At 53.2% G+C, this 12,904-nt stretch overlaps 1 pseudogene; it reads right to left on the minus strand.

Annotated features, from left to right (window-relative positions):
- Positions 1-2,735: 2,735 nt before the first annotated feature.
- LOC147958977 (uncharacterized) lies at positions 2,736-3,937 on the minus strand (annotated as a pseudogene).
- Positions 3,938-12,904: the final 8,967 nt, after the last annotated feature.

Genomic DNA, 12,904 nt, shown 5'->3' on the forward strand with positions numbered 1-12,904 from the left:
CGGCGAGGCGCAGTGGCGTGCTGGACGGCCCGGCCTCATCCTCCTCTTCACTGTCGAGGATGATGATGTCCCGCTCCTCGTGCCCACGGTGCCGGGCCTGGAGCTCCGTTTAGGACCGGCGCTGGCGGCGGACCTGCTCACGGACGTAGTCCTCCTTCGCCCACTTGAGAGCGGACTCGTCGTCGGGGGCAGCCATCTCGACATGCTCCGGCTTCACTGGGAGCAGCCCTGGCTCGGGCTTCGGTCGGACCAGGCGATGGGAGCGCCTCCCTGGGCCCGGACCAGGTGGGGAGGGCTGCGCACCCTCGTTGATGATGAGGGCACCAGTGTGGGTGCGGCGCCCGAGCGACGTCTCCTCTGGCTCGGGCTTGATGGGGCAGAGTGCGGCTGGTGAGCCAGAACCCGACGACAAGGACGACCCCGGCTCCATCCACCGCGGTGTCCAAGAGCTACCACGGCGGCGAGAGAAGGTCAGCCACTGCGGTTACACGAGGCGCGACACGTTGTCGGTCTCGATGTGGCCGAGGAAGGCCTTGAGGGTGCGTCTTGGCACACCCCACCACTCGCGTTGACCGTCGGCATTGAAGCGGCCACGGGGGATGATGTCGTTGGTGCCGGCGATCTGCTCCTCGCGGCGATGCTGGAAGTACATGGTCCAGAGGGTGTGGCTGTCGGCAGCGTTGCGCGGGTCGTCCCTCTGTGCCTGCATCAGGGAAGAGCAGATGCGGGCGATCTCGGCATGCCACAGCGCTCCGGCACTGGTGACATCGGTACGCCGCTGGTGCTCAACCACCACGTTCCCGGCACCCGCATGTCCGGGGGCGCCGGTAACTCGGCCTCGTAGAGCAGGAGCACCTCCTGCTCTTGGAGGTTTCGCCGGCCAAAGCCGTTCGCCGCCGCGCCTTCGACTGGGTACCTCTCGGCCATGTTCCGCGTCGGTGGGAAGAGAGGAGTGTTGCTATCTACGCCGGAGAGGGGGAATGAGAGCTTTGGCATCCACCGGCGAGGAGGTCGCCATTTATAGCCGTAGCGGGGCGGTGACGGGCTGCATGCTGGGCGACACATTCACTGCGCCTACCATAAGTGGCATCAATGGAGGCTGATCAGCGCGGCAGCCTTCCCATTGATTCCCGCGGGAACCGAGGTGACAAGGGAGACAAAGGGCGCCTCGCTAACTTGACGGGCCCATCCGCTTTCGCGCCAAAACCACTCGCCCCGGCGCCCCTGGGCACCCCCCAGCGGGCCGGGTTCGGTCTGGGTCCGCAGGCGCCAGTTTCGGCCCAAAACAGCGAAAAACGGGCTCATGGGGGCGCGACTGGGCCGATTTTTTGGCGTCGGCGCGGAAAAAACGCCTGGGGAGGGCCTGCTGGGGGTGCGGCTGGAGATGCTCTTACCTTGGGGGAGCTGGTGGGCGACGGCGGTGACGGCGTGCGGCAGAGTGGGCGAGTGAGAGTGTGAGGGGAGAGTGAGGACGCTCGCGGGTCCGGGCGTGTGGATAAGGTACCCGTAATAGTACCACTGGTCCGTAACAACCTCTACTGGTAAGATACATAGCAGTAGCGCCTTGGTGGAACAAGCGCTACTGCTATGATCATTATCAGTACCGTTGTTGTGGAACGAGCACTACTACTAAGGCTATGATCATTAGCATGTAAAAAAGCATTGGTCATCATTGATCTTTTTGTGTAGAATCTAAATTGTCAGTATGAATCTTTGTTGGCGAAGATTCATATTGCCACAGATCCTACACAAAGAGTACAATCAAGACCAAGTGGTAGTGATAGTTTGAGAAGCACCATATTTAAGGTGCTAACATTCTGTTCACGGAGCGAGGTGGGACTAAACTTTGGTCTTAGGAGGGGACTGAATTTAGTAGTAGCGATGGTTAAAGGAAAGCGCTAACGCTAAGTTCAATAGCAGTAGCGCTTTTTATGTATGAGTGCTACTAGTATACCTAGCCTGCCTGCAACGGTCTAGCAATTATAATAGTACCATGTTTTGTATCTACAGCGCTACTGCTATGCGCATAGGAGCAGCGCTCTTAATGTCAAAGTGTTGTTGCTACTTAGCAGCAACGCTTCCTTTTTAAAAGCGCTCTAGCTCCTGTGTATAACCATTTCCCGAGTAGTGTCGCGGTCTTGGTCTTGTTGCACAGGAATGGAAACCTTTGGCTGATACCTCGGGACCCCGCGCCTGCGCTTGCCTCGTTAGCACCAAAGAGGAAACATGCTGCTCTGCGCCCGCCTGGCCTTGGTCGTCATGGCTTGCGTCACCTCAACCTGATGAGGTGAGCACCTTCATAGAGATCTACGCTCCTCGGGAGCCAGCCTGAGGAGGTCGTTCCCTCCAGAGGTCTTGATACTGCCCGCCTCGCGAGCCATGGCCCCTCGCAAGGGTCTTGTCTTGGAGGTTTTGTAGATGGGCCGTACCAGGCTGTCGATGGAACCACGCCGTGGGCTACAAGTATGCAAGTCTGGGTACCCTAGTTCCTAGAACGCCGAGAGTGGCCCACTAGATGTGTTGTCGTCATGCCTCCTAACACGGGCTTGTCGGCTCCTGAGGATGTCGGGGACGCCTTTGCCGTGCCAACTTGCACTGGCTTGTTGGGTCCCAAGGATGTCGGCGCCACGATTGCCGTCCCAACTTGGACGGGCTTGATGAGTGTCGCAGGGAACGTGGTTGTCGGTTGTGGCTCCCCACACCCGGGTCTTCATCTCCTCCCAATCGTAGCCCCCCTAGAGTGTTGTTGTCGAGGAGAGCGCTACCGATGTCGGGAGGGGATTACTTGAAGAGATCCGGGCCTCCCGCATGGACTTGAAGGTTGCCGACACAGTGGTCACCAGAGGTGTTGTGCCCTCCTGCACGGCGTTGATGCTTGTCGGGACCATGGTCGCCGGAAGCACTAGGCCCTCCTGCACTGTCTCGATGCAAGCCATCATCCTTGTTGGCCCATTGTCCTCCAGAGCCTGGACAAGGTTCGCCGCGGCTCTGACATCCTCGTCCGCCATCCTCTTGTGGCATTCACGTGCCCAATGGCCCTTGATGCTAAAATATCGGCAATTTTCCCGGTCATCGTTGCTAGCACCTCGTCCGGCTCTGCCCTGGGTGCGACCGCCACCTCTGTCGGTGCCGCCTCCACTGCTCGGGGCAAGGCCACCACATCCTTGATGCTTCCTCACCTCCCACTTCTTCGAGAATAGGAGTGTCTGCTGCCGAAGCTCTCACGGCCGTCATCAAGGCGGTCTCGACCACCCGCAACCGTCCCATGAGCTCCTCGATGGAGAGCTGGCTCAGGTCAAGCAAAGTCTTGGTGGAGACTGCTACCTGAGCGAAGCGAGGTGGCATGACGCGGACTGTCGCATCGTCCATGGTGTCACCGAGTACGCGGAGTTGCGACCCAAGGCTAGAGATACGCATGGCGAAGTCATCGACGAGCTCGCCCTCCTTGAAGGCGATCTACTCGAAGTCCGCCTGCAGCCCCTGTGCGTTCACCGTGGGGACGCGATTGCTACCGAGGCATTGGGTACAGATGGCTTCCCACACCTCCTTGGCACTTGTCTTCGCCGCGAGCATGTCGTGAGTCTCCAACGGCGTGGCACGCATAAGCGCCGCAACGGCTTTGTTGTCCTCCTTTCTCTCGACCAGGCCGTCCTCCTTGGGAACCCAGAGGCTCGCCGCATGGGGGTTGCACTCCATGATCAATGTCCACTCGTTGTATAGTTCGAGTGAGTCAGCATCGGGAAGGTGATGGGCATGCTACCGCTGATTGCGGTCTCGCGCACGATCTCCCTAACCATGACCTGACCGCAATGGCCATGCCTGGACCGGCTGCACCCCGCTGCTTCTTCGGAGGCAGTGACTGGGAGCCGTCCTATGATGGGTGCGACTGGAAACCACCTAAGGTGGTGTGTTGATGCTTTCCTTGTGCACCAGCCATGGCTACCGTAACGTGAGTCTTTGATGCCAATTGTTAGCCCAAACTATAGCATAGCTAGCCGAGGATCAAACAAAGTAGAGTAAATGAACTAATTTGTAGCTAGTGCAAGCTAGTAGGACATGAGTGAAGAGCACACAGACACACACTTGAAAAATACTCACGTACTACTTCTAAGTGAGGTTGGTTGTAGTGGTAATACTACTAAACTTTGATTGCTACTAGTCCTGCTTACAACCGATGGGCACAGGTCCTTTTATAGGCTACAGATGGGTCTTGGTCAAGCTAAAGTAAACTCCTAGGAGTCTGAAAAAGCAAAAGCAAAGGCTCAGGGCTGCACAAGACACACTCATAATCAGATGGAGTGAAGTATTCAACACTACAGCGAAGTACGGTGGTAATCGCCACACCAAGAGCTACCCGAAGCGAAAGTTGCTACCTGAATTCGACGAGGAGGCCTTAGATCCCCCGCAACCAAAAAAAAACGGCCATCCGGTCGGATAGACGACCTCGTGGCCAACATAGTGCGGCAAACGATGCCGCACATAAGCCAGTACGCGCTCCACGTGAGGGCTCGCATCAAAAGGACGGCGCAACCAGATCCATCTACAGGCCACGCAAGGGCGCTCCAGCATGCAATGCAACACAACAAACATCCCAACACCACAGTACACCCAAATACAGGGGTGCCGCACACCCCCTATGTTTCACCGATGAAGTGCTGGACCATGAATTTCTAGAGGGATTCAAACACGTAAACATAGAGGCGTACGACGGAATGACAGACCCTGGGGTCTGGATTGAGGACTACATCCTCCATATCCATATGGCTCGAGGAGACGATCTCCACACCATCAAGTACTTACCCCTCAAGCTCAAAGGGACAGCTCGGCACTGGCTTAAAAGCCTCCCCGAAAACTCCATTGGAAGCTGGGAAGAGCTCGAAGACGCCTTTCGGGCAAATTTTCAAGGGACCTATGTCCGACCACCGATGCAAACGATTTAAGTCATATAACTCAACAGCCCGGAGAGTCAGCCCGAAAGCTTTCAAACACCGCGTTCGAGACGAATGGCTTGCGAGACACCTCGGCCAAGAAAAGCCGAGAACAATGGCAGCATTAACAAGCCTCATAACCTGCTTTTGCGCGGGCGAGGACAGCTGGTTAGCTCGATGCAGCACCAGCGACCCAAGTACATCTGAAGTCAGGGACAAAAAACGAGAAATCATGACACAGCAAAAACAAGCGCCGGAATAAAGAAGACAACCCGAAGAGCACGGCGGTAAACGCCGGATTCAGAACCTCTCGGCCAGGTCAGCAAAAGTTGCCCTCTAAAGGCAACAGAGACGAACTGTCCAGCCTAAACAAGATTCTGGACCAAATATGTCAGATCCACAACACCCCGATAAGCCTACAAATCATACCCATAGAGAATGTTGGATTTTCAAGCAGTCCGGCAAGCTCAACGCCGAACATAAGGGGCAGCATACACCAAGCAAAGACGAGGACGAGCCTCGCAAGCAAAGCACTGGGGAACAGAAGAAATTCCCACCAGGAGTCAAACAGTAAACGTGTTACACGTGACAAAGGGGAGAAACAAAGCGGCACTCCTAGAGACACATGCCCCAGGGCCCATCACCGCGAAGTTCTGCCATTGGTCGTCCCAACCAATCACCTTCGACCATCGGGATTACTCGGCAAGTATCCAGCGTGCAGGATGGGCTGCCTTGGTATTAGACCCAATAATTGTCGGATACCACTTCACACGAGTCCTGATGGACGGCGGCAGCAGTCTAAACCTGATATATCAGGACACAGTCCGCAAAATGGGGATAGACCCAACAAAAATTAGCCACAGCAATACTACCTTTAAAGGAGTAACGCCAGGCCCAGAGGCCTATTGCACGGGCTCCCTGCTACTAGAGGTTATATTCGGCTTTCCCTATAACTTCCGCAGCGAAAATTTAACGTTCCACATCGCTCCGTTTCAAAGTGGTTATCAAGCACTACTGGGACGCGAAGCTTTCGCTCGCTTTAACACAATACCGCATTATGCTTCTCTCATGCTTAAGATGCCCGGTCCATGCGGCATCATTACAGTAAATGGAAATATTGAGCGCTCCTTGCGCGCGGAAGACCGTGCGGCTGCCTTGGCAGCCGCACACTAAACGGCCTCACCAACTAATGCATCTGCCAGGTCGTTAAGACCACGGACGCGGTTAGACGAGTCCGGCGCAGCTATATGTACTTGATACAGGTTTGATGGCTATACCCCTATTACAATACAAGGGGCTCAACGCGCGCAAACAAGTGGCAATTAGGCTCAACTTTACTCATCTTGAACTGTATATAGTTTATTTAGTACTAGCAAATGAGCCCGTGCGTTGCAACGGGTGAAAAAAAACACTTCCCAATCTAATAACCATGACTCCAAACTTTAGTAGGTCCATATCCTTTATGTCAACACATGGCATACCATCTGTGTTTCTATTTATCTTTCTTCTCACTCTCGTCGACGCTGGCCTCAATGTTGACATCAATACAACACGTTTGAATGTTGTCAATCTTAAGACGTCTCCCCCTCGGCATACAATGCAAATGAGCTCGTGCGTTGCAATGGATGAAAAAACACTCACTAATCTAATAGCCATGAATTTGTAGGTCCATGTCCTTTATTTCAACACATGGCATACCATTTGTGTTTCTATTTATCCTTCTTCCCACTCTTGTCGACGCTGGCTCTCAGTGTTCATACCATCACAACACATCTGAATGTTGTCAATCTTAAGACGTCTCCCTTTCGGCATAGGATGATAACAGTTAAATATAATATCGTATTCAGATTCTACATGTTTTTGTAATCAAATTTCATATATAACATGTTAAATTTGGAGTTAGGGTTAAAAAGCTATGGATATTTTAAAAATCGATTAATATGTACTACAGATTTATTACCAAAAACTTGACGGCGTTTCCTGCAAAATAGCATGACGCACCAAGAATACCTATTTCTTTTATTAGTAGGTATAGATTAGGCCGGAGCAATTCAATATGTTAGTGCATATTTTAATCCCAAGGAAGTTACAAATATATTATTATGCATAGCCTTAATCCCATTTTAGTTATAGTTGACACAACCATGATATCTCTATGGCCAGCTCTAGGAACTATCCGGATGTAGGGAGGAAAAAAAAGGAAAAAAAGGGTACGTAAATGTGTGATCGGTCTCTACCTTGGTCTGTTCTCGTTGATGATATGCTACCAACCCATTTTAATTTAGTGCCTAGGTACTACTCCCTCTGTTCCTAAATATAAGTTTTTTATAAATTTTAATGTGGACTACATATGAATGTATATAGATGTATTTTAGAGTGTAGATTGACCCATTTTGCTCGGTATATAGTCATACTGGAATCTTTAGAAACTTATATTTAGAAAAGGCAGGAGTATTTTATTCAGCATGGGTGGTTAAAACATTCAGTACCGGGCATAAAACCTGAGATTTTGTATTTTCAAGTGGCTAAGCAAATGTTGTTAATTCCCCAGCTGTGCAGCAAGCTTGGAACCACGGGCGCATGAACCTATAAGGAGAGATCGCGTGTGGATAAGAAACTCCTGGACCAGAAGATGAGGTAGGCCTAGGCGGTGGTGTGGGACCAAGGGGACGCGTGTGTGGCTCACGCGAGGCGGCTGACGCCCAGCGCAGCCCCTCTTCACAAGTGCGTGGGAGCTGGATTAGATCCACGCGCCTGAGCGCGTCCACACATCCACGAAGCAGCAACAACCTTCAACGTGAGCTGATCTGCAGTAGCAACACTCCTCGCCGTCGCCATGGTCGCTCCCCTTCTGCCTCCCCTCTCGTGAGCACTCGCTCGACCCCACGCATCACGCACAGTCTCACCTGCTCGAACCCCACCTCCATCCTATTCTCGATCGGGAGAGGTTCCTGATCCTCTGCCGCTGGCCGGCCACAGGAGCGCCGCTGCCTTGGCCTCCTTCCTCCTCGACCCCTACTGCCTGCTCGCCTTTGTGCCGCCTCGCTCGACCTTCTCCTCCGCCCTCCTGCTATGCCCGAGCTCCGCCCCTTCCTGATCCCGTCGTGGCCCACCGCCCTCCTCTCGCACGGGTCGCGCGCTGCTGCCACGCCCGCCCTCTGCTCACCGGATGGCCATAGCGCCACCGCTGCTGCTGGCTGCCGCGGTTGCCAAATTCTGCCTCCCCTCCCCGTGTCCTCCGTCGGGCGCCTTACTGTCTCCTGCAACAGCAGCCGTTGTGATGCCTTCACCTTGTGCGCCCGGTCGCTGCAGCCCATGGCCGCCCCTGCGTCCGTACGCGACCGGCGAGCTCCACCCCTTTCATGGCCTCCCGTGCGCCAAGCGAGCCCTGCGTCCGCCTTCTGCTGCTCTCTTTGCCCCTCTTCCTTCGGCCGCCACTGCCATGCCAATGGCCATGTCCATCCTCTGCACCCCAAGGACCGCCAAGCCAATTGCGGGCCCGCGACGCCCGTACGCCGCCGCACCCCGCGCTCGTCGTCCACGAGCTCTCGCTTTGAACTCCCGAGGAGAGCGATAGCGTGTGCTTCTTCTCCCCTTGATCCAGCAGGCAGCAACACACGACCCATCCCCCTCTGCTTCGAAAGAAAACTCAAGGGGCTTTATGTAAATTCGAAACGTTTTTTAACTTACTAAAACCTGTAGTGCGGGTTGATTTCAGGGAACTATAGGGTGTTTTCTGCAAAACAACCACGACGGACGACCAGAAGCAATAGCTGGTTTATTAGTAGGTAAAGATAACCTACCTTTTTGCACGACAACTTTTCAACTAAGTTCCTCTCTTTTACAGATGACCATCGTGCTACACCCGTCTAGGACACGGCACAACGGAGACACAGGCGTAGACGTGCAGCAGGGACCCGTTCCAAGGATTCTTTTTAGATTAAGACCTTGCGTAAACCTTTTTTACTATCTCTTGTTGACACACATCCCCCGGATTCTCAGTACAATTGAGAAGGATGCTGACGTATTGGCATGTGGCCACGTCAGGACATTCCACGTACCTGGACACCAGGGGCTTATTACAAAGGGCATTGTTTAAGCCCGGTTTACATCATAAAGACCGAATACCTTAGGGAGTGTTCGGCGTCGCGAGTTTTGCCTTATATGCATAAGCTCCGAATCATGTCTTTGGTCAAATGTTGGGTTTGCCCGGCTCTTGTGTTTTGCTGCCTTACGTTCCGCTCTATCAGCTAAGGTGGCACCAGGACAACTACTGCGATTGTGCCCTGGTTCATCCGGACGAGCACCTCAGTAGAGAAAGTCGAAAACTGACTGTCATGATATAGCATGAGACTGGTCAACCACTCAATGACCTAGCGGAATCTTCGGGATTCCTCTGCCTTAACAAAGGGCCGTTTCTTGGCCAGCCATGAACGCACCCCGAATTCGGATGAGCGCGGAGCCACCAGGGGCTATATAGTAGCCCCACTGTCAAACTCCTCTTGCTAAGTGAAAGTGTTAAAGCATTATAGTATGATTGCCTAGTTCGCTGCGCTATCACCTCCTTAATGGACCAAGACGTTGGATCAAGTGTGAACATGCGCCTTCTGCGAACACCCCCGCATTATATGTGTGGGGGCTGAAGCCGACGACTGCCATCTTTCAGGTTATATACATATATACATAAACGGCCGCAAAGGAGGCATCATAGTACTTTCGGGCAAAAATATAAATACAGCCTTGATAAACTCAATAAAACATTGTTTTTACAATGGGAATACATGTCACTCAAACATAATATTCTTTTAGCATTGATCCTCTATCGAACGAGCGCCTTCAAGAACTTCTTCAAAATAGTGCTCGACAGCCACTCGGCCTATGGCCGAACCCTGTGCCGCAATAGTGGTGGCATCCATCTCCCCCCAGTATGTTTTGACACGGGCAATGTCCATTCGCGAGCCTTCTATGCACGCCGACATCTTTACAGCATCGATGTGTGGCACAGCACCAAGGAATTGTTGCACTAAGCTAAAGTAGCTATCCGGCCTTGGCCCCCTCGGCCACAGATGATCCACAACGGACCTCATGGCAAGTATGGATAATCTATGGAGCTCGGCCCACTCGGCCATTTGCTCATTCAATAGCAGCGGACGGGCTGGAGCATGAAACTATGACCAAAACAGTTTTTCCACTTCGTGATCTTTCCGATCCTTGAAGTATTCGGCCGCATCAGCCGCACTTGCAGCCAAATCCACATAGGCGTCCACAGAACTCCATAGCCGGTCCAGAGGTGCATACTTCGGATCCCCGAACTTAGTCCGCAACAAGAAGGGCTTCCCGGACACAATATATGCAGCTTGATGCAGCTCCTCCTTCGTCGCTCTAATTTTGGAGCGGGCTTCCTTGGCAGCCACCCGGGCGTTCTCCAGGTCTATCACCTTTGCCCGGTTTTCCTCTTCAAGAAGCCGGTAACGTTCAGCAACATCTTTTAACTCTAGAGCCATCTTGGCTATTTTTTCCTTGCTCTCGCAATGCGCGGCCTGTTCGGCCCTTAACTCTCCGGCTGCCTTTAAAGCGGCCGCATTGCTATTCCTTGCTTGCTCCTTGGCTTGGGCAAGCTCCACCCAAAGGGTCTCCACGGTGGCAGCTCCATCTGCAGTCACAACATATTAAAGATACTGGCACCATGCTGCTCTTATTACGTGACAATCACCAGAAAAATCACCTACCTTGTGCCTCGTCAAGCCGCTTGTTGACAAGCACGATGTCGGCATTTGCCGCATCTAGTTGCTGCTTTAGTTTGGCAAACACATCAGTCCGGCTAGCGACCGGAGCTTCAACCACCTACGCATACAGGCGGTCCAGTTATTACCTGAGACTATGATCCTCTGTTTGCCGCCGTTTTCGAGGACAACCAGAGTCTCAGGGGCTACTATCTACACAGGGCACATCTAAAAATGTGCGGTACTGTAAAAAATGTACATCATTTCACGTACCTCGAAACTCGTTAGTAGACTCATAAAAGCTTCATGCAGCCCGCTTTTGACGGACGAAATCCTTTCAATCACTGTACCCATCAACGTACGGTGCTCTTCTGAGATAGTCGCTCGCTCTAGCAAATCCCTCAGTACGTCCGATCGCGCAACAGACGGTGCCGGACACTTTTGATTGCTCTCTTCAAGAGCCGGATACTGAGGACTTCGGGTGGCCATAGGATTACCTTCTGGACTTGCCGGATCAGGAGAAACGCGACGACACCTCGGGGTCGCCCGCCTCGTGAGGCGGTGTGGAAGGGGGAGGCATTTCTCTCTCCATCATATCTGAAAGAAGATCCCCTGAAGACGAGCTCTGCTGAGAAGGGCTAAGATCCGAACTACAAGATAAATGCTTCGGTTATTTTCCTCAGAAGTAAAGCAAGATATCTTCATTATTGAGTACCCTTTTACTTACAGCTCGGTGGAGAGCTGATCCCCTTGAGGGCATAGTGCGGCCAGGGTAGCCCCCGAGGCAGGACCCTCCGACGAAGATTTATTCCCCCGCTTGGAGACCATTGTCTCCGGGTCCTCGGAGGCGGTCCTCTTCCTTCCCCGGGGAGAGGAAGTTTCAGTCCCTTCTCCCCGACTAACCTCCTTCGTGGAGGCGCTTTCACCCTCTTTATTCCCCCATTCATCTTCCTTTGAGGGCACTAGACAAGGTGCTGGCTCGAGCATCTTTTCCAGCACCGAATTGTCCAAGCCTTCAGGAAGGGGGGCCGGACACCGGATCATCTTCGCCTTTGTTATCCATTCCTGGTTAAACAATGATTCTTCAGAATGATGTCATGATAAATAAAAGGACAGTGTGTTCGGCCATGGGATTACTTACTTGGGCAGCGGGGCGGTTGCAGCTCAGGCCCACGTCCTCGGTAGTGTCCGGACACTCTATTTGGGGTCCGAAGAACGATTTGTACATCTCCTCGTGCGTCATGCCGAGGAAGTTTTGAATAGTGCGCGGTCCTTCCGGGTTGAATTCCCACATGCGGAGGGGCCGGCGTTTGCAAGGCTGGATTCGACGAACCAGCATGACTTGCATTACCATAACCAGACTGAAATCTCCCTCGAAGAGATCTCGGATACAGCTCTGCAGTATTGGCACGTCCTTGGCTGGACCCCAGCTCAGCCCCCTGCTGATCCATGACATCAGTTGTGGTGGAGGGACCGAGCGAAAGGTGGGGGCAGTTACCCACTTGGCACTTCGAGGAGCTGTGACATAAAACCACTCCCGTTGCCGCAATCCTGACACCTCTGCAAAGAAACCCTTTGGCCATGGAGCGTCAGCATTTTTCTTATTAGAGCACCTCCGCACGCTGCGTACTGCCCCTCGACCTTCTTCGGCTTCACATCAAAGGTCTTGAGCCACAGGCCGAAGTGAGGGGTAATGCGGAGGAAGGCCTCACAAACGACAATAAATGACGAGATGTGAAGAAGGGAATCCGGGGCCAGATCGTGAAAATCCAGCCCGTAATAGAACATAAGACCCCTTACAAAGGGATCCAGAGCGAGGCCTAGTCCTCGGAGGAAGTGGGAGACGAACACAACGCTCTCGTTGGGTTCGGGAGTAGGGACGACCTGCCCTCGGGTGGGTAGCCTATGCGAAATTTCAGCGGTCAGATATCTGGCCTCCCTCAACTTCTTGAGGTCCTCCTCCGTGACGGAGGAAGGCATCCACTGGCCTTGAAGGCTGGATCCAGACATGATTGAAGGTCCGAAGCACCTGACCTGGGCTTTGGGTGCTAGAACTCGAGGCGGGGGAAGGATTCGATTGAGCGCGGGAGGGAAAAAAGAAAAAGCCCTGTCCCTTTATAAAGGGAATGAATATCAGGCATCCTCCTCGTGGCCGTTCGAGACTTACCTAAGATCTAGGAGTCATACCAACAGGCACGGTTGGGTTACCGACGTTTGTATTGATGAGAATCCCGTGATAAGGCGAACACGATC

Source organism: Triticum urartu, chromosome 7A, assembly GCF_056163025.1.
Source record: "Triticum urartu cultivar PI428250 chromosome 7A, HENAU_Tu73, whole genome shotgun sequence".
In the NCBI taxonomy this organism is placed as follows: Eukaryota; Viridiplantae; Streptophyta; class Magnoliopsida; order Poales; family Poaceae; genus Triticum; species Triticum urartu.